At 43.7% G+C, this 22,946-nt stretch overlaps 1 long non-coding RNA gene across 1 annotated transcript in view; it reads right to left on the reverse strand.

Annotated features, from left to right (window-relative positions):
• Positions 1-531: 531 nt before the first annotated feature.
• Positions 532-22,946, reverse strand: part of LOC112401427 (uncharacterized) — a 35,279-nt gene continuing 12,864 nt past the window's right edge. Inside the window, exons 2-3 of the long non-coding RNA XR_003003581.1 lie at positions 2,982-3,080; positions 532-1,063 (exon numbers count right to left, since the gene is read on the reverse strand). This is a non-coding gene — a long non-coding RNA (uncharacterized LOC112401427). The remainder of the gene's footprint in view (positions 1,064-2,981; positions 3,081-22,946) is intronic.

Consider the following 22,946-nt stretch of genomic DNA (forward strand, 5'->3'; position numbering starts at 1 on the left):
TCACCCAGCTGGTGAGTGGCTCCCCAGAACTCGTGCCTCAGCCACTCCTGCCCACGAGGGCCAGCTTAGCAGTCTGGCTCCCTTTTGACAACTTCTCCCCAACCAGCCCTGTGTTCCATCCATCAGTCCTCCCAATCAGCAAGTGTCTACAAACCCCAGTCCGGGCCTGGGCCCCTGGAGGGGCTCAAAAGGCAGGAAAGCCATAGCCCTTGCCCTGGAGTTACTGAGGAGACAGGACAAAAACAGAGAAATTTACACACAACCCCTGGCTGACCTCTGCCAAGCCACTTCCCTTCTCTGAGCCTCGGTCTCCTTATCTGCAGAATGAGCGGGTTGCACCAGAGGGCTGCAAGGACGCAATCCTACTCATTTCTGATCACCTGAGTGCACCCCACTTAATTAGAAGGTGGGAACACTGAGGCCCAGGGATTAGGGCCATCCCAGAAAAAAGCTGGAGCAAAGTCAGAAAAGAAAATCACAAGATTTGACCCTTAGAAGAAAATGGCTTTGTTATTAAGAATAGGACTAACACTCAAGAATGATCCCAGAGAGGGGAGATGGGGGGCGCATCTACTGCTCCATCCTTTTGTATCTGACAAAGCCCGAGAGAGCGTCAGCCTGGTGTGGATTTCCCCTTAGTTCTTGGGCGCTCAAGGAAAAGTAAGCCGGTTGCTTCTGATCCTTTCATTTCCAGGGTACCACAGGGTGCCCGGAGAGCAGAGAGGCTCCAAATGTGGCATTTCTAAGCCTTTTTCTTAGGAGCAAGAAATGGTGTTTGAGTGTGGAGGAGTGACCGGGATGAGGCACCTCCAGGTTTGGAGATGAGGGGACTGACCCAAACTGGAGGCTGCCTTTCCTTCAGGGCATCTGGGTAGGAACACACACAGCTCGCAGCGTGGTTGCATCCCCCGCCATCCTACAGCAGCGGTGGCAGAGCGAGATTCAAGCTCATCTTTTCACTGCCGATCCAGCCCCGTCTTCAGTACCAGGGCATGACGCTCAGACTGCAATTATGGCTCCACAGTCAGAAGTCCATCTTTGTTCCACCTCTGAGAGAAGGTCCCTATAAATCACAGTATAGACAAAGTGAGATAAGGACTGTGGTAGGCTGAATAATGGCTCCCCAAAGAGATCCATGCCCTAATCCCTGGAACCTATGGTTGCTACTTTATAGGGGACTAGGGACTTGCAGGTGTGATCAGTGGAGGACCTTGAGATGGGGAGATTAGCCTGGGTTATCCAGGTGGCCCTAAATATAATCCCAAGGGCCCTTAAAGACAGAGGCAAGAAGGTAAAAGGGGAAGCAGGAAATATGAGGATGGGAGCAAGAGGGTGTGTGTGTGGCGGGGGGAAGGGGTCAGGAGACGAACATGGGTAGCCTCCAGAAGCTCACCTGGAGGAAACATTCCAAAGCCTCCAGGACTCCTCCAGGTGAACATTTTGATTTTGGTCCAGTGAAACTGACTTGAGACTCCTGGTCTCCAGAACTCCAGTAAGAGAATCAATTTGGGTTGTTTTAAGTCACCAATATGTGGTAATTTGTTATAGCAGCTACAGGAAGCTTATACAAATGCTGTTTACCCACTTATGAGAATAAGCTAAAGCATTTAAAATGTATCTTTTCAGATGTAAATAATTTATGATAATTCATTGTAAGCAGAAACCATGATTGCTTCTCTTGGCTGGTTCTTGGATATTTGGATTAAAAATCATTTTAAGTTAGTGGTTAAAGCCAAAACTATACCCTACCAGGCTTGGCAAGGCCTAATTTTATATCGGTGGTATGGAACTTTTGTTTACATATTTGAAAGTAAGTTTTAAAATCTCTATATCAGACTTCTACTAATGCAGACTGCCCTCCCCTCAATGCATCTAGGAAGGAAGTATACTTTGGTATATAGGACACAAAGACTAATATACTAAGCAAGGAGGAAAGAATTAGCAAGTTAATTGCCCTTACTTGTGTGTTCACTTCCATCCTGGTGAAGAATTATTTGTTCAGTTCTGTCTGGAATGGAGGTGTCTACTTAGAAATATGTATCTTTTTGGCAGTAATTTATCATATGCATGATATAACTAGCTGATAATTCTAGATCTTATAACAAGGCAAACGCACAAACCGTTAGCTTTGGGACCAGATGTGTAACTAAAAAGAAAATTCGTGGTTTGCTAATATTATTCTACGAGAAGGAGGTAGCATGTGGATTTCAGCTTTTCAGTATGTCTTGGATGTGTTTGTGCTTTTGTGTAATTGTTATTCACGAAGATGATGTTTATCACACGTATTATACGATTGGAATTATCACCGACTATACAGATTACTCTCTGGAATAATGACTGTGTTGACTGTAATCCTTTTGCTGGTGAACATGGGCTTGAACAAAAAAATACAAAAATCTAATCAACACAGGCTAAGGTGTAAGTCATGCCGTAACAGGGAAGAAATTTTGTATCCTTCTACAAGTTAATCAGTAAAGGAATGTTGCCTATAAGCTTACATTATGCATAATGGCCCGTCTCTGGGAACTCTGTCTCCCAGGTAATGAGCATTAAGCTAAAATACCTTTGTTTAGCTCACAGGAAACATCCTGACCAGACCCATCAGTGAATGACTACAAGAAAGAAGAAACTACAACATTCCCACCAAAGTCTGGCTGGAACCAGGACTTTACCCCCTCCCCTTTTAGTAGAGAAGAAGCCTGAATTCTAATTCGGAGAAGGTAGTTCTTTGGGACACTAGTCCACCATCTTCTCCGTCTACTGGCTTTCCTAGTAAAGTCGCTATTCCTTGCCTGAACAACTTGTCTCTCAGTTTATTGTCCTATCCTGGGGTGCGCGGCACGAGCTTGGACTCAGTAACAATGCTATCATTAGGTATTAACCCGCTTGCTTTCCAAAGCAGCTAGTAAGTATTCACTGGTGCTCACTGAATAGTGAGTTAAGGACGGGGACAATCATTAGATACTTAGAATGGTCTTTACCGTTATTTCCTGGTGACAGGATTGTCAGCTTTGTGGAGGCACCATGGTGGGGCTCAAAGAAATATCATCTGCTCTACCCTCCAGAGCAAACGTAGCAACCTAAATATAAAACATGGAATATAAATCAACGACTTCTGTTCTAATAATTCTGACATGGAATTGGAAGAGCAGTTGGAGACGTCACTGAAGAGTAGATGTGAGGTTTGAACCAGACCTTAAAAGAGAGAAAGAAATGATCAAATGAGAGGTAGACATGTGGGGTGTACCTGAGGCCTGCAGTTGGATCCTGCCATAAACAGCTTGCATGCTGTTGAAGTAAATTTGGGGTCCCATTAAATATCTTCTTTTTTTTAAAATAAATTTTTAATTTTTATTTATTTTTGGCTGCGTTGGGTCTTTGTTGCTGCGTGCAGGCTTTCTCCAGTTGCGATGAGCGGGGGCTACTCTTCGTTGCGGTGCGCAGGCTTCTCATTGTGGTAGCTTCTCTTGTTGCGGAGCACGGGCTCTAGGTGTGCAGGCTTCAGTAGTTGTGGCGCATGGGCTCAGTAGTTGTGGTGCACAGGCTCAGTTGCTCCACAGCATGTGGGATCTTCCCAGACCAGGGCTCGAATCCGTGTCCACTGCATTGGCAGGTGGATTCTTAACCACTGCGCCACCAGGAAAGCCCTAAATATCTTCTTTATGTTATCCTCAGGGTAAACTATGTATAAACACTACCAGATACTCTTTTTTAAAGGCCCAGCTGCTATTGCTTGTAGGTGGGCACTGATGTGCACACAGAATGCCCAGGTGTGGTGCTGAGTTGTCATCCCGCAACTCCTGCTTTCCAAGGCAGAGAAGCGCCACTACAGTGTGTTCTGTTACAGCCCAGACTGGTACTAACCTACAGGGGGTACATTTTAGGATTTGGTCTCTGTGTTTTGTTTGGGGTTTGTGGTAATTTGGGATGAGTGTCCTCATGGACTGTTTTACATGATATGGTTCAGAACCTGTTGTCTGACCTATCCTGGTCAGTTTCAGCCCAGGATGTGACTTTTGTCTCCCCCTCTAGATTGTGGACCCCAGGACCACATCTCACTCTTCTGCTACATCCTCTTCCACACCTTGCCTGGTGCCAGGCCCAGAGGGATGCACCCTAAACCTGAATCAAATTGCAAAGCCAAACAGATGCCAGTGGAAGGATTTGGTGGGATTTAATAGCAACCTATGAACTTGGGAAGCTAGGGATTAAGGGAGAATGAGTCTTTCCTATTATTCAAATTGTCAGAGTTGCTTTCCTTCCATATTCTTGTGTTGAAATCACTGCTAGAAACCTTTCTTGTCTAAAACAGGTAAGTAACCACCTTCAAACAGCCAGGGGGTCTCTTTAAAGCTGCCAGGTCCATATGTAGAGTTTTAATGGCAATAGGCCACTGATACTTTTTTCTTCCATTCCACCTGGGGAAAAATCCCCCAAGCCCACTTTACTCTGAGGCCAATGGACAGAGATGCGAAGGTCCACCTGGCAGTGTGGGCTGCTGGAGGGAGGACGTGGCTACTGAGTGTCTCAGAGCTGACTGCACGGAAGACAGCCCAGGCCTGGCTCTCTCATCACACATAGGACCAGGACAGGTCTGCCCACCCAGCCTGAGCCTCCCTGTGTGGCATCACCAAGCTGGGGGCTATTTCCTCCCCTGCAGACCTGGAAGCAGTGAGTCTGACAATGACAGCAATCTGCCCTGACAATCGGGTATGAACACAGGTGGGAAGACCGAAACACTTGCCCCTTCCCGTGAGTACTGGGCCAGACGTGCAGCAGTGACGCCCCTTCCAGAAGCAAGGACACCTTCTTACCCCTTTGGTGACATTTGCCTCTTGTAGAAGGGGCACTGCCCTGGGAAGGGCACATGCCTTAGATCATATAGTCGCAGGCAGTGGGGGACTCTTGGTCTGTGGCTCTAACCCACAGCTTTGCCCATTGGGCCACACCACCCCGCTACTGCCTGTCACCTGTGCTATCATCAGCTCCAACTGCTCTATCTAGAAAGTGCTTCTCTCTCATTCTCCCTTTTCTTTTTTTGTTCCCTGGGTCTATCTGTTTTTGTTTTTTTCTTGTTTATGTTGTTCCAGGCACACTTGTTGGGGAAGTAGACCAGGGAGCCCCCAGATACCTGGGCTGGGTGGACTGCTATCTCTGGTTGACACATCTGCCTGCAGGGCTCGCTCCTCCCTCACAGCTGGCAGCTGTCCACCGGGAGATGGCTGCGGCTGGGAATCTGCAGCGGCCCAGCTGAGGGCTGGCTCCCCGCCCCTGCAGATGGTGGAGATGACGCCTCTGGAGTGCCAAGCCTCCCCCGCGTCACCCCAGCACACGCAGGGCCCTACAGCCCATTTCTTCTCTCCTCCTGTGGTTTCTTCGTGCTGCTCTTTGGTCAAGAACAAGAGGAAAGACTCCGGGGCTGCACCCTGTTATTATGCGACAGTCATTTACATCCTCGAGCTCTAAGTCAGGGGTCAGTAATGAACCCAAAAGTAGGCATCGCTGGGGAGAACTGAGCACACCTGCTCTGGTTTGGGCAGGGCAGGCGGAGGTGGACGTGGAGCCCAAGACCCTTCCCGTCTGCCTCCCGTGCCTCAGTTTCCCCATCTGAACCATCTTCTCCAAAACAACTTACTGCTCTCAGAGCAGAAAAATTGGAAGAACCTGAAATATTTAAAGAAAAAAATCACGCACAGTTCTGCCATTAATATCTTGCTGTTTTCATCTTTTTTATATAACTGAATCACCCTGCCTATGCAATTATGGATCCTGTTTTTAAACAACAACCTTTCCATAATGAACAAGTCATACATGTTCATTATGGAACATTCAGAAAATTCAAACACAAAGAAGGAAAATGACTTTTTGTTGCTCCCTTGAGAAATGACAAACAGTAATGTTTTGATGTTGTCTTTCTGGTCTTTTTAATAAGCATGATATACCAAAAGGAAAAATAACACACAGTATTCATACTTTCCATACTTTGGGGCAACTTTTCCTTTTTCCCTTTATTATTCAGCATGCCTCATTTATGATGACAGAACATACAGATGTGCTATATTTTATTTAACCAATCTCTATTGTTAGTCCTTTGGCTTGGTTCCAATTTTTCCCCATCAATAACAGGGCTAATTGTAGCTAAATCTTTCCCCCAGTTCTGTATTAACACCTCTGAATACCCCAGGCCCGGCACCCTCATAGATTATGGGGAGATCGTGCCTGATAACATGTCTGAAATTACTTTGAGAAATAGGTACATTGCTGCTCATCTGTGAAGGGTTATTGTTTGTCAGTTGATTCAGGGAGTAGGTGGTGTTGGTGGAAATGGTACATGTATTAAGCAAAGAATAATCATAAAATCAGACACTTAACATGGTACTTCCCGTGTGCCAGGTACTGTTCCAAGAGCTTCACATTATTTTTAACGTGTTTAATTCTTAAAACAACCCTGTGAGGTGAGTACTATTAATTGACCTACATTTAATTTTTTAATTTATTTTACTGAAGTATAGCTGGTTTACAATGCTGTGTTAATTTCTGCTGTACAGCAAAGTGATTCAGATATATACAGATATAGATATTCTTTTCCATTCTGGTTTATCACAGGATAAACAACTATTGGATATAGTTCCCCGTGCTATACAATAGGACCTTGTTGTTTATCCATCCTATATATAATAGCTTGCATCTGCTAATCCCAAACTCCCACTCCATCCCTCCCCCACCCCCAACTTAGTACGATAATCTCTAGGTCCATCCATGTTGCTGCAAATGGCATCATTTCATTCTTTTTATGGCTGAGTAGTATTCCATTGTATATATGTGTCACATCTTTATCCACTCATTGTCGATGGGCATTTAGGCTGTTTCCACCTCCTGGCTGTTGTGAACAGTGCTGCTACGAACATAGAGGTTCATGTATCTTTTTGAATTATAGTTTTGTCTGGATATATGCCCAGGAGTGGGGTTGTTGGATCATATGGCAACTCTATTTTTAGGTTTTTGTGGAAGCTCCATACTATTCTCCACGGTGGTTGCATAAATTTACATTCCCACCAACAATGTAGGAAGATTCCTTTTTCTCCACACTCTCCCTAGCGTTTGTTATTCGTATTTTTTCATGATGGCCATTCTGACCAGTGTGGGGTGGTCCCTCATTATAGTTTTATTTTTCAAAATCTCTAATAATTAGAGATGTTGAGTATCTTTTCATGTGCCTGTTGGCCCTCTGTATGTCTTTGGAGAAATGTCTATTTAGGCCTTCTGCCCATTTTTCAATTGGGTTGTTTGTTTCTTTGTTGTTGAGTTGTATGAGCTTAATTAACTTGGCTTTTAGATGAGGAAATTGAGGCACAGAGAGGTTGAGTGTCTTGCCCAAGGTCACAGAACTAGGAAGTGGTGGAGCTGGGATTCTAAGCCAGTCTGGCTTCCAAGTCTCTGCATGTAACCCTCTCTTAAGAAGGCAGTCCCCCTGAGCGTGGGCAACTGGGAAATGGGGGGTAGTGGTAGGGTAGGTATGAACCATGATTTTAGTGCACCCATGGAGTCCCACGTGATGGTAATAGGCACCTGACCCAGCATACCTTAAGGGAGCTCACCAGCCTTCAGGCTCTGCCTCAAAGATCAGAGCACTTGGATAACAGCACAGAAGTGATTATTCAAAACGAGATGTTATCTTTTAAGGGACACTTTATATTTAGGAATAAAATGACGTGATGTGTTTTGTTTGCTTTGAATTAACGCTGGTTGGGGGCAGGGTGGGGGGTGCATAATGAACAGATGGAGTGTAAGTAATGCAAAATCAGCTGTGAGTTGAATTTGTTGAAGCTGAGTGGTCTGACTGACTGGTGGATCTATGGGGGCTCTCTCTTCTCTTGTATTTGCCAGAAATTTGCCATGCTAAAACATTTAAAAAACATCTCAAGTCATTAGATAGTTCATGAATGATATTTGAGGGGATATTCCAACCCACAGTGTAAAGGTTCAGAGTAGAACATAAAGACAAAAACACCTCTTTATTGGGTTTCTTATTTATTATTCTTTTAAAATAAGTTTCTTTCTTTCTTTCTTCCTTCCTTCCTTCCTTTCTTTCTTTCTTTCTTTCTTTCTTTCTCTCTCTCTTTCTTTCTTCCTTCCTTTCTTTCCCCCAGTATCGATCAGTTTGCAGAAACATCCGCAAAGGGTCCAGCTCTTCACTGAGAATGTATGGAATGAGAGTTAGAGGTTTGTTCATTCATTCAAGAACTATATCTTCATCTTGAGCACAGGGATGAGCTGTGAGGGATACGGCTGAGTTTGGGAGAAAAGATACACAAAGGAAATGTTAACCACACAAGGTAAGCATTCAGCAAATGTCTCAAACCTTAGCGGAGGCTAAGGGGGTAAGGGAGGAGGGTGTGGGTTGTGTCCCCCTGCCCAGGGCTTAGAGTTCCTGAGGGAGGGACAGCTGAGCCCGGAGCCTGGAGAGCTCTCTTTTTCCTCACTCCCATCCTTCCCATCTGAGTGCCCTAGGACTCAGGACTGTACAAGGGGTCAGGACTCTACATTTTGCAAAGGGAGATTTAACTTTTCAGCTGGCTGAACCAAAGCAAGAAAGCACCTCTCTTTCAACACCGTCTCTTATCCTTATATGGTGGCAAACTTTCTGACAAATCTGGCTGCTGTGTATTTTTTCAGTGACTTAATTTGCCAGGAGGGCTAGCAGTGTATGGTATGTACGTAATCTACTCCAAAATGGATTTTACATTATAAGAGATAGATTAATAGAGAACAAAGCCCCCCAAGAGGTGAGGTGGGCCGGGCCTACGGACAATGAACTAGTGGAAGAAACATCTGTGTGCTCCGGCAGATCCTAGGTCTCTTAGGATCCCATGCTCATCTTCTACCAATGAAAGCTCAATGAGGTTCCACCCTCCCCCACTCCCTCGTCCTGCCTTTCTCCCTTCCTTGAAAGAGAGTGTTTAGTTTCCGAATTAACACACTGTGGACTACGCCAGGATTTAGGGCAAAACAGAAAACTGAGATCCGGAGCTCTGTAATTAGGCCTCCGCGTGGATTTCAAGCAGGGCCGATCTGTGAACATGCCTGAATTTTCCGGTCTGGAGGCAGCAGGAGAGGGCTGATCAGACACGGCTAGTGAGGCCCCCAGTTTTCCTGATCTTCCCCCGCTGTTGCGGCGTATGACCACAGCTCAAGAGCTGGGTCACCGCAGTCTCCTGCCCACGCCTGCGCAGTTGGCCTGGGGGTGCTGACAGCACTGCTCCGTAGGGGAAAGGGAAAGGTGAGCCGGGAGGAGGGCATGCCAGACGTCAGGCTGTCTGTGGATTAGAGGAGCTGCCAGGAGGGCCCGTTGGAGGCAGAGCCCAAGGGTACTAGGCGCAGAGTAATTGGGGTCCTGCGGTCCTGAGTTAATTTCCATCTTTTCACAGACGGGCACACACGTTGGAATAGACAAGACAGAAATTTAAGCTGTCACTGCTGCCAACCAATCCTAAGAAGCAAGACTGAAAGGGGGCAAAAGCTCAATTTCTCAAAAGCTGTCTACCGGGGCAGAGACCTATGCCTGGAACAAGGCACCCCCCAAAGTGATGCAGCCTGGGGTTTCTTCACTGATGGGCAGGCACTCACTTTTCCTGGGCGCAGAAGTTTTCCTGGCACCCATAATTCCACTACCTGGATTCTTCCAGTTTTTACATGGAAAGGCCTTTTTCCCCCCTTATTCTTGGCTTTAAAGACTCCTCCCAAATTTCACCAGTCTGCTAGGAGTTTTTTTTTTTTGCAGTACGCGGGCCTCTCACTGTTGTGGCCTCTCCCGTTGAGGAGCACCGGTTCCGGACGTGCAGGCTCAGTGGCCATGGCTCACGGGTCCAGCTGCTCCGCGGCATGTGGGATCCTCCCGGACGGGGTCACAAACCCGTGTCCCCTGCATCGGCAGGCGGACTCTCAACCACTGCGCCACCAGGGAAGCCCTAGGAGTTCATTTTTACCGGTGAGATCTGTTCTCTTGCTTGCGTGAAAAGGACCAAAACTATTTCCTGACGACAAGGCCAAATAGCTGTAGCTTGAGTCTGTTATCTCAAACCTGAATGTAACCTGAGGTGCATTCATTTTAAAAAAATGCCAAGTAAGGAATGAGGTTCTCTCAACTTACTGCACTGGTCAGATGCAACCTGGAGAATTATGTTAACTTCTGCATTTCACCTTTAAGAGAAATGTTGGCTATTTTATAATATTTCCAGAGGAGAGATCAAGAACTATGTCCCAAAAGGACTGTTCAGGAATGACAAGTGTGTGGAAGATAAAACTGAAGGGGACAGGAGAACCAGCTCCAAAGCAGTGAAGGCCAGTGTTGGCTCAAAAAAGCAGAACCAGGGCAAAGGGTGGGGGAGGGATATGCTGGGAGACAGATTTTGACTTTATAGCAGCCAGAGCCTTCTAATAATTAGGCTATTTAAACATGGGAAGGGCTCAGGGAGGTAGTGAGTCAAGGCCTAGTCAGACAGTAGCCAAGCAGAGGCTGGACAGCCACTCGTAGGAGAAGTGCTACATGGGGACTCCTGCATTAGGCAGGAAAGGAGCTCTAAGATTCTGTTATTTTGTAACTCTCTGAAATGTAGGTCCTATACATCATAAATTAGATTAGGGGATAGACTACAAAATTTCAGTGGCTTCTTAAAAACATTTAGAGTTTTGTTTATAGAAATGAAGAATGAATGAAAGTAAAAAAAATGAAAGCCATGGGTCATATTTGTAGGCTCCTTTCAGCATTTTGATTTCATGTGTCTTTGTGTTCCTCTTAATTTCAAATACTGCTTTCTTTTACTTCTACCTATATGTCCTTTTATTCTCTCTCTCTCTCCTTTTACACAGAAGATTTTCATTTATTCCATGGGTGGTGGGTCTTTGGATCATATTGGAGAAATTTAAGGTCTGGTTATTTGGAAATGATTAGAGTAAAAAGTCTATAATATCTTACCTAGCCTGGTGAGTGTTTCTTTGTACTTTTTCTCTCTTCTCCAACCACATTTTTTGGTCAAGACCACGTTTGGGTTTAAGAAAAATCATTAATGCTCATAATATTACGAGTAAAGGAAAATAAAGTAGAATTGCCAGAATGATTCCGGAGGAATACACATGCAAGTAAAACCAAACTAATCTTGAAAAAAAAAAGAAAAAGAAAAGAAAGAAATAATAAGGACTTTCCATGAAACTAGAAGTGCATACACCATAATTACAATAATTGACATAATGCTGGGAAAATGACGCTCATCGATTAAAACTGAAAATTCCAGAAAGAGACTCATATCAATATATAATGAAAGCCGCATTTAAAATCTGTAAGAAAAAAGCTGACTTTCATGAAATGATTAACTCTTTGGAAAAGAAGAAGGTCACCCCAAATTTCATAAATAAAACCATGGAAGACACCTGAAACATTGTAAATCAACTATACTTCAATAAAAAAATAATAAAAAATAACAAAACCATGGAAGTACTGGGGAAAAGTATAGGTGAACATTTATATATTCTTTGGGGAAAAGACTCTTAAAAATAAAAAACACCTAAGAAAGTATCTGAAATAAAAAATACTGATACATTTAATTGTAAAATGTCTGTGCGTCAAAACCACAATAAACCATATAGGCAAATAGCAAAACAAAACGGAAAGTATTAACAACATACACGAATAAAAGTTAATGTCATAATATATAAAAAGCTCTTACTAATCAATAAGATTAGGAGCATTGTCTCAATGGAGGACAGAGCAAAGCATGAGAATATAAATCAACTCAGAAGAAACACAAGTGTCCGAACTGATGGCAAATTAAAGCTATGAGATGCTATATTTTTTTTTTTTTTGTCTATCCATTGGACAACATACTTTTGTTTAATGTAAACATTTAGCATTGACTTCAGTTTGGGAAACAAGACATTCTCATATACTGATGTGTGTGAATTGATGCAACTTTTTGGCAGCATACTTGGCAATATATCTCAGAAACCTTGAAAATATTCAGTCCTCTTTGACAAAGGAAGTCCACTTAGAAGAATTTTTTTCTAAAGAAATCACTAGGACTGTATGCTAAGGGTCAGCTGTAGGAATGTTTGTATTGAGCAGAAACTAGAACCAATCTAAATGTCTAATGGTCCAATAGTGACCATTTAATCAATGTTGATATGTCCTATGTAGCCATTAAAAATGTTGTAGAAGACAATAAGTGCTGGAGAGGGTGTGGAGAAAAGGGAACCCTCCTACACTGTTGGTGGTAATGTAAATTGGTGCAGCCACTATGGAGAATGGTATGGGGGTTCCTCAAAAAACTGAAACTAGAGTTGCCCTATGATCCAGCAATCCCAGTCCTGGGCATGTATCCTGACAAAACTATAATTCAAAAAGATACATGCACCCTTATGTTCATAGCGGCACTATTCACGATAGCCAAGATATGGAAACAGCCTAAATGTCCAACAACAGATGAATGGATAAAGAAGATGTGGTATATATATACACAAAGGAATACTACTCAGCCATAAAAAAGAATGAAATAATGCCATTCGCAGCAACATGGATGGACCTAGAGATTATCATACTAAGTGAAGTAAGTCAGACAGAGAAAGACAAATATCATATGATATCAGTTATCTGCAGAATCTAAAACACAACACAAATGAATTTATCTATGAAACAGAAACACACAGGCGTAGACAACAAACTTGTGGTGGTCAAGGGGGAGGCGGCTGGGGGAGGGATGGAGTGGGAGTTTGGGATTAGCAGATGCAAACTATTATATATAGGATGGATAAACAACAAGGTCCTATTGTATAGCACGGGGAGCTATATTCAATATACTATGATAAGTCATAATGGGAAATAATATGAAAAAGAATGTATATATATATATGTATAACTGAATCACTTTGCTGTAGAGCAGAAATTAATACAACATTGTAAATTAACTATACTTCAATAAAATTTTTTAAAAGTGCTGTAAAAGAACATGGAAAGATGTCCATAGTGTATGTTTCTGTATATTTCTGTTGCTGTTGTTGAAATAACTGTCATTTATTTATTTTGTTCAAGTTGGTTTGTTTTTTAAAAAATGGTGTACACTTTGAGCAAAAGAAGCGAGATTTAGTCTGGAAGCTTAAAGGACTGGAGCAGAATTGTGGCTGCAGGGTGCCTTAGGTCTCAAACCATCCTCCTGGATACAACCGCAAAGCACTCAGCCTCTGGCCTGGAGAACTTCTGGCCACGCACTGTGTTTTGCAAGCTCTGTGTTGGTGTTACATTGTGCACCAGGGGTGGAAGAATGGACTAAGGGTGAAGCGGAGCAGCTGGCAGCCCCCTTGGGAACTCCTCCCTGTCAGGTGGCTTTTGTTCCATGTCCTCCAAGCCTGGAGCTGTGCAAGGCTCTGGACGGTTAATCAAGTCAAATCCAAGAGCTGTCTCACCCTCTGGCTTATAGTAAACATGCCTTCAGGCACAAGTGCCCAAGAGCTGGACAGTGATGCCGGAGCAGGCACTGGGGAGCCAGCATCTTTTAGGAGAGACTCTTTGTTTTCCCCTCTCTTCCCCTTCCCTCCTCACCCCTCCCCTCCTTAGCCCTTTCCTCTTCTCCCCCTCTTCCCCCTCCCTTCCCATTGCCTTCTATATCCTCCTTTAGGGATAGGCCTGAGGCTAATACAATTTGGGAGAGGAGAACCTCTTTAAGAAAACAAGTACACAATAATGAAATCAAATACAAGTACAGGACCTTGAAAGGGTTCTGTCTAAGTGAGAGGCCTGAACTTAAGCTTCATAGGCTTCATGGTAAATCCACCTTTAATCCTGAATCTGGTTTTTATTGTTCGCATGGACTTCCTTTTAGCTTGTATTATGTATGTTTTCCTAAACTACGTTAAATATTGTTTTACTTTTTTTTTTTTTTTTTTTTTTTGCGGTACGCGGGCCCCACACTGTCGTGGCCTCTCCCGTTGCGGAGCACAGGCTCCGGACGCGCAGGCTCAGCGGCCATGGCTCACGGGCCCAGACGCTCCGCGGCGTGTGGAATCTTCCCGGACTGGGGCACGAACCCGCGTCCCCTGCATCGGCAGGCGGACTCTCAACCACTGCGCCACCAGGGAAGCCCTATAAATATTTTTAAAACATCTCAATGTACTAAATCTTATCCTGGTATACAAATGTAATGTTCTTTCAATAACAAGCTGTATATCTAAAACAATTCAAGTGCTCAGAATAAACTGTATGAAAACATGCAAGTTCACTAAAGATGACCCAAACCCTGTTGTACAGGGATAGAGATTTAAAGGTTATTTTATTGTAAAATACATTGAATTTTCTGTATTCCCTGGTTATCATACATTTTCTCCTTTAAAAAAAAATGATGTAAGTCTTAATTTTTATGCCATTTGTTAATTTATCCACTAGTTACCTTGTAAATGAGAAGTCACAATAGCACTGAACTTTAACTAGTTTTGATTTAAAAGTTTGGTACTGTGAGGCAACAACTTAAATTTTTCATTTTAGTCATTTAAAAGGCATTTAGAGCTTCAAGAATAATTTTGTACGCAATGTTGTTTTAAATTCTGACTAATCTCGTAGAAATGCAATACTGTCACTATTAGAAATCCTGAAATTCTATTAGATGTTCTTTAAGACCACACACAGACTGGCTATTTGATCCCTTTTCACTTTGACTCTTTTTAAGAATAGGACCTGTTGTTTTGGATTACCACCTCAGAATTTCCTGGATTTACTCCTGGATGCAGGAGATAAGAAAACGTTTAATTCATAACTTTTATATTAACGAATGTAGTGCAAAAAATAAAGCTCACACAGAAACTAAGTTGCCTTTCCTTGAATGAATCCTGCTTGAATAAAACAATGAAAGAAAAATAAAAATAAAATGAATGGTATGTAGTCTAATTTGTAAATGAATGATTATTGAAATAATACACACTGTGGATATATTTTAAGACCTTATGTAGTTTTCATTGTTCTGCTTGTCCTGTGGTTATGTCTAAGACTATAGTGTATGATTCTCTTCAAAGTATATCAAGCATTGTGAATGCTTTGGTTCAGATGTGTCAAATTAACAGTAAAACAATAATATGCCACTCAAAAAAAAAAAAAGAAGAAGAAACCAGTTATTCGTCAAGGATTGCTGGAAGTTCAAAAAGTCTTAAAAAGTTAAGAATGTACCCTTATATTCTTTAAATATACCCTCCCTGTCCCACCCCCCAACTTAAATACATAGCACTGTGTTTGGGAAGAGTGGCAGATTTTATTGCAAAATTAGGTAATTCCCCAAAGTCTGGAAGTATAGAAAAAGGTTCTGGGAATCGTTTAGCTTGGTTCAGGGGGTTCTAGGCAAAGGGCTCTTGTTTTTTACTCACCGATGTTCCATTAACCAGGACACTCCAGGGACTTGACTTAAGATTTACTGACAATAAATATTTAACTACAGTTAAACTTAGCTACTTTCTGGGAATGAGTTTTTTCAGCTGGCTGAGAGTTTTCATCTCTTTTACATTTTTACATTGTAATGATTTGGAGTAGAAAAATTTCTAGAATGTTTTACGTACTTTTCTGCCTTCTTAAACAGAACACAGAGTATCTAGTTTCAGTTTTCCCAACTTTGCTCTTTCTAAAGGTTGCCACATGGCACACTTATCAGGATCTGTCTATAGCAACACCCTCTTTCCTGCTAATGGCTGTAGAAGTTAACTTCTTGGAATTGCTTGTAAAATAATCAGTGTGCGGTGCTCACACTAAGAGGATTCCCCAAGATAAAAGAACACACAAACTTTATGGCATTTGTTTTGGCTGTTTCACACACCCTCTTTTTTTCCCCTCTGCTTTCTGGTTTTCAGTAATGTTCTAAAGTGGTGGCCTCAAGTCTGGAAGGTGGTACAGGTAGAAAAGAAAGAACAGCACGATTTATTGCAAAACTGTGATCTCTATCAATGTCAAAGCTTTTGCTATTGGCACAGAGCTCTTGCCACAGAACTGAGTTGCCAATAGATGAAATGTGTGAATAACCCTAAATTAAGACAGAAACCGTAACCTTATAGCAGTTCTACAGTATCTACTAGAAGATTTTGTGGTTTTACACAAGAATTTCCCAAGATACAGAAGGTGACTATTAATGAAGGCTTTGTAAGTAACAGCCTTATACATCTGAGAAAAATAGGGTTAGTATAGAGCTGGGTCTAAAATCTCAGGCCTACTCTTTGCAAAACCAGAAGGGGGAAGGGAAGGGAGGATATAAAACGTAGCCACATAGAGGGAACTTTCCTCAACATAATAAAGGCCATATATGACAAACCCACAGCCAACATCGTCCTCAATGGTGAAAAACTGAAAGCATTTCCACTAAGATCAGGAACAAGACAAGGTTGCCCACTCTCACCACTCTTATTCAACATAGTTTTGGAAGTTTTAGCCACAGACAAACCAAAAAACAAACAAAAAAACAAACGAAGCTCAAGTATCACAGATACGGACTTTTCTTATGCGTATGTCGCGTTCTTCATTTTTCTTCCTATTGCAATAACCAGGCAGCAACACAGAGCGGTGATGATTCACAACTACATTCCAAGGCTCTGAGTGCAGGAAGTTATGGCTCATTTGATGTTATCAGTTAGCTGGGGTGGGGGGGTGAGCAGATCTAATAAAAAGACATAGAACAAAAGTTCTAAATTCCTTTCAGAAGGAGTGCTCTCACTCTAAGCATCGCAGGACCCGTGTGAATTGCTCCCGCAATGTGTCTATGTGAGATCAACTCACAGAAACACTGTAGGAGAGAGATGGCCTGTTCGTAAGTCAGCCGGGGCTACGACGTTCACCTCTAGCAGATGCAGAGCAGATGAGGGCTCCCAGTGAGCTGATGTTGTTGCAATGAAGATGCGAAGAGGATGGCGCCAAAAGCATAGGAGTCAGAGATAGACGGGCTGTCTCTTCGCTTCCCCACCTCTGTGTGCCTCAGTCTGTCTTCAATGAATGGGGAGGATCACCCTTTCCCCTGCCTTACAAAAGTCCAGCCTTAGAAGAGTCTAGCCTTAGAAATGGCAAAAATAAATGAAGCTCATGGAAATGCTTAGAGTTATTTGGGGAGGAAGGGGGTTGTGTTAGATTGAAGTATGGTATTGTCTCTCCTGAGAGGCCTAATCCTCATAAGGGAACAGGACAAAGCTCTGTGGTTTGTCAACTGATCCTCTTTAGGGTAAAGCTAAGTCTGAGGGTCGGTTCCCATTCTAGGAGATTTGGAACACCCATAGCCTTGGGAGGGCATTGTGAATGTGCCTGAACTCCTAGAATATTGGTCCTGGAAAGGGTCCGAAGATCACTTCCCTCATTCTATAGACACAGAAATGAAGGCCCAGAGAGGTGAAGGGGCTTTTCCGAGGTCACACAGCTACTCCCAAATCCAGGGCTTCAGTTGACAAGCCCAGAGCCCTTTTCACAGACCTTCTCAAAGTGGGGTCCTCTGAGATTGCATGTAGCAAAAGAGGACTGCAGAATCACCTGATGTGTATACAGGGGTGCCAGGGAGGTGGCGGTAGCGGTGAGGAGAGTTGTTCAAATGCAGATTCCTGGGTCCTACCCCAGACCTACTGAATCAGAATCTTTGGGATCAGTACCTGAGAATCTGTATTTTAGCATGAAGCTATTCTTACACAGCCCTGCTTTATTTCAACAACACCTTGAAGTGTTGCTTCTGAATGACCTATGTAGAGTGGCGACCCTTTATAAACAGTCTCCTAGAGAATATGGAAAGAACATATGCTATTAGTTGCCACCAGACAATGCCATGCCCTCAATTAGCGACAATGTATGACAGTCAACCTCATGTCCTGTAGGCCACAGTCATACCCTTGAATGTTCTGAACAATCAAAACACATTTGGGAAACAAACACAACTCATGTGGTCCAGTCCCTTTAAGAGCCTCTCTTCCCCTGGGTTCTGGAATGGGTGTGCTCTCCTCAGCAGGTCACTCCCACTTTATCTTACTGTCCCCGCCACCTCTCTGAGACATCTCCCTTCATACATGTGTCTCTAGCCTGAAAGCAGATGGTTTCTGATACAGGGCTGAACCCACCCCTCCCTTAATCAACCAAAAGTGCTCTGGCAAGTCCATGGGAGATAAATATAGCTGAGGTCTTCCCTGTAGGAACCTCTTGGGAGGTTAAATATGGTGTGTGAACAAGTGATGGAATTGCTAGCAGCTTCCACTTAATGCCCATAAAGGGCCCTTTGCACAAAGACATCAGCTGTGCTGGGCACTTCCAAGCAGAGTTAATCTGAAAGGGAAAACCTCTGAACCCAGCTGGATCCCTGGTTACTCCATAACGGGTTGAAGCTTAGGGAGGATTTGTCACTTGGGTGCCCATGCACCTGATTGCTCCCCATCTGCCTCCCAACAGGTCCTCACCTGGCTCCAGATGGCTCTGCTGGGGTTAGAGCCTTTGCAGCGTCCTCCTCTGCCCAGGCAGCACCAGCAAAGATGGAGCCAGATTTCAAGAGGAGCCCCATCAGGGAGAACCACTCATTAAAAGACAACCTTCACGTCAGCAAAAACCCAAGGTGGAGCAAAAGAGGACTGCAAAGCTTTCCTTCGGTCTGCATTTATTTTTTTAAAAAGGTATTTTGGGGACTTCCCTGGTGGTGCAGTGGTTAAGAATCCACTTGCCAATGCAGGGGACACGGGTTCCAGCCCTGGTCCAGGAAGATCCCACACGCCTCAGAGCAACTAAGCCCATGCGCCACAACTACTGAGCCCGCGTTCCACAACTACTGAAGCCTGCACACCTAGAACCCGTGCTCCGCAACAAGAGAAGCCACCACAATGAGAAGCCCACGCACCGCAACGAAGCGTAGCCCCTGCTCAACGCAACTAGAGAAAGCCCGCGCGCAGCAACAAAGACCCAACACAGCCAAAAATAAATACATAGATAAATAAATGTAGTTTTTAAAAAAGGTAGTATTTAGGCTTAAAAGGAGAGGTAGGAAAGGACTGTTATTTGAATTTCTCTGAAATTTGCTTTAGAAAACAAAACCAGAGGCTCCAAGGAAGCAGGAGCCAGGTGTCCGCCAAACTCAGCTCAGCATCTAGCAGCTAAGACGGTGCTCAAAAATGATGTGTCAAATGAATAAGCCAGTACCTGGGTGTGACCACTGGCGGTACGGCCACTTCTTGCTGAGTGTCATTCATTGACACCATGGTGACTGTACCATGGTCCGGGGTAGACTTCTAGACTCAGAAACCCGCTTTTGTTGGCGCCTTGAGAGTATTTTGATTTCTCAGGGGCTGATTTGTATTTATCAGACTCCCAAGATTAATATGTGGAACTGGAATGCCAAGTTACCCAGGAATCACAGAGAGAAATAAATGTGCCGGGGCCTCACATGTCCCCTCTCTGTGCGGCAACCCTCCTGGAAACCACAGGTGACCAGATGGTGACCTGGTGGGCAGAGAGCCAGAACCAGGGGAACTAGGAGAATCAGACATTTCATGATATCAAGATAAGTAACAGGGCTTTATACAGCCATTCAGCCAAAGGCACAGAAATACAGCCCTGCCATCAGCACTCAGGGCCCCTCTGTGTCCTGGCATCAGGCAGGCTGTCATAGGAGGGGCCATCGAGGCTTTGCAGACGCTGCATCTTTCTTCATCTCTACACAGACAGGTGTCGCTGAGGTTTCCGTCTGTGACTCTCCTTTTACTTCCAGATTTCAAGACCACTTCTGACCAGCCCATTCTTTTCCCCCATCCCCCAGTTTTATGGAGATAGAATTGACATAAACACTGTATGAGTGTAAGGTGTACGCATAATGACGTACATATGTTGTGAGAAGGTTACCACAATAAGTTTAGTTAACATCCATCACCTCATACGGTTACAAAACTTTTTTTCCTCATGATGGGAACTTTTAGGATCTATCTCTTAGCAACTTTCTGGTTGAGAGTCCGCCTGCCGATGCAGGGGACACGGGTTCGTGCCCCGGTCCAGGAAGATTCTACATGAGTATACCACACAGCAGTGTGAACTGTCGTCGTCATATTTTACATCACATACCCAGGACTTATTTATCTCATAACTGGAAGTTTGTACCTTTTGATCCCCTTCCTCCAATTCCCCTCTCCCCCACCTCCAGGAACCACAAATCTGTTCTCTTTTTCTATGAGTTAGGTTTTCTTAGATTCCACATCTAAATGAGATCATACCGCATTTGTCTTTTTCTGTCTATTTCACTTAGCAGAATGCCTTCAATGTCCACTCTTTGTTTTTCTTTAATTGAAATAGTGTTACTTTCAATCCATTATCAGTCAGATTTTAGGAACCTGGACGTCCTCTTCTCTTTTTCAGGTGACAGCCCGCCTCTGATGTACCGTGTGCAGACTTTTGACACACTCAGAAGAAAGCTAAATTTCCCTCATTGCCAAAGTGGTGAGGGTTATCGTTCTGTAGGCCCCCAAGTACTAACTGACAGCAATTATAAATCAGATTTCTAGATAGAAGATCAGTTTAGGGATTTTTGTTTTACCTTTCTACCCCTACCCTCTCAGTGCCATGGGTATATTACAAAGAGCTTAGATGGATGATGGTGGAAACCTCCAATGTCAGCTAAGAAGGCCATTACTACTGAGGAATTCACTAGTGGGGACTGTCTGCACTGCCTGAGGAGCCTCTGGTTTCATTTAGGAATAGAAATTTTCAGCCTGTGAGATCCAGCACATGGCAACAATCAAAGCACCACCCGGAAGTCAAGAGGAACAGAAAACAGTAGAATCAGAGGGAAGTGACGGGGCTTCCCTGGTAGCGCAGTGGTTGAGAGTCCGCCTGCCGATGCAGGGGACGTGGGTTCGTGCCCTGGTCCAGGAAGATCCCACATGCCGCGGAACGGCTGGGCCCGTGAGCCATGGCCACTGAGCCTGCGTGTCCAGAGCCTGTGCTCCGCAACGGGAGAGGCCACAACAGTGAGAGGCCCGCATACTGCAAAAAAAAAAAAAAGGGAAGAAGGAAGTGACGATCAGAGAGCACATAGGACCATGGCCAGTGCTCACGGGCACTTGATGTTAGTTGACTGACAGCCTGACGGATTGAATGAATACCTAAATAATCCCACCGCCTCATTACACAGAGGAGGAACCTGAAGCCACAGGCGAGGTTAATTTGCTGAGTCATACAGCTGAGCAATGGCACCTGGGCTTATAGGGGACCTGAGTCTCAGCTCTGTGCTCGTGTTATCACAATGATGGCAACTGGGTAAATCCAGGAGAGCTGGGGTGGAGAGGAGGAAATAGGGAATCATAAAAGAGTAAAATGATTTAAAATACAGGCATACCTCGCTTTACTGGACTTTGCTTTATTATGTTTCGCAGATAACTGCGTTTTTTACGAATCGAACGTTTGTGGCAACCCTGCATTGTCAGATGATGGTTAGCATGTTTTAGTAATAAAGTAGTTTTAAATGAAAGTGTGTACTTTTTTTTGGCCTAATACTATTGCGTACTTAATAGACTACAGCATAGTGGAAACATAACTTTTATTTTTTAATTTTTGTTAAATTTTTATTGGAGTCTAGTTGATTTGCAATGTTGCGTTAGTTTCAGGTGTACAGCAAAGCGAATCAGTTATACATATACATATATCCACTCTTTTTTAGATTCTTTTCCCAAATAGGCCATTACAGAGTATTGAGTAGAGTTCCCCGTGCTATACAGTAGGTCCTTCTTGGTTATCTATCTTATATATAGTAGTGTGTATATGTTAATCCCAATCTCCCAATTTATCCCTCCCCCTGTGAACGTAACTTTTATATGCACTAGGAAACCAAAAAAATTCATGGGACTCGCTTTATTGCAATACTTGCTTTATTGCGGTAATCTGGAACCAAATCTGCAGTATGTCCAAAGTATTCCTGTAATTATGGAAGAGGAACCCAACCAGCATCAACCTCAAAGTTTGCCCCTGTCCTGCCTTCACACTCTTTCCTCCTTCCTCCCTTCCATCCAGCGTCTTCCTGGACGCTTTTAACTTCCTCTTGCTTCCACCTTTAGGCTCTCCCCTCTATATCCCCTGGAGTCGACATGTATGCATCCCATACCAAATAAAACCCTCACTAGATCCAGCCCCCTTCAAAACATGGCCTTGTTTCTCTTTACTTTTTACCATCCAGCTCCTTAAACAAAAGAAACTAGACGTGCATCGTCCAGTGTGGTAGTCACTAGCTTCATGAAGCATTTGAAGCGTGGCTGGTCTAAACTGAGATGTGCCGTGAGTATAAAGCATGCACGGATTTCAAAGACAGTATGAAAGAAGAATGTAAAATATCTCATCATAATTATTTTGAATAAGTTGGAATAAACAAAATATATTATTAACATTAATTTCCCCCGTTTCTTTCAACATTTTTAATGTGGCAACCAGAAAATTGAAAATTACATTTGTGGCGTGCCTTGTATTTCTATTGGGCAGTGCTGGTCTAGACTCTGCTTCAAAGCATTTAAAGACCATCTCGAACACAAAGTGCAATGCTCATAAAATTAAAACGGGTGTTGAGTCTATGGAAGAGGTTGTGTTCTCAAACCATCATTTTCAATAACCTTTTAAGTGAGGAAACGCAGAGGTAGCATGTGACACGGGAAATCACGATGGAATTAACGTGGTGACCCGCTTGTTAATCAGGGAAATTGACCCTGAAAGGATAGTAATGATACAGCTAATGTTGGTTCAGGCTTTATACCTCTCATAGGACATCCTGGCCTTCTTAACATCCTCAGAAGCTGTTTGAGGATGTGCCTTCCTGAGGACAGCTTAGCACCTTCTGGGACCTAACAGGAATGCCCATGGGGGGCATTTGATGCCCCACGGTGGAGGAGGAAGAGTGCAGAGTCAGCATGGAGTTAGTGGAAGACCTGGGCGCAGATGCTAGCTGAGC

The sequence above is a fragment of the Neophocaena asiaeorientalis genome, unplaced genomic scaffold (genome assembly GCF_003031525.2).
Source record: "Neophocaena asiaeorientalis asiaeorientalis breed wild unplaced genomic scaffold, Neophocaena_asiaeorientalis_V1.1 scaffold429, whole genome shotgun sequence".
NCBI lineage: Eukaryota > Metazoa > Chordata > Mammalia > Artiodactyla > Phocoenidae > Neophocaena > Neophocaena asiaeorientalis.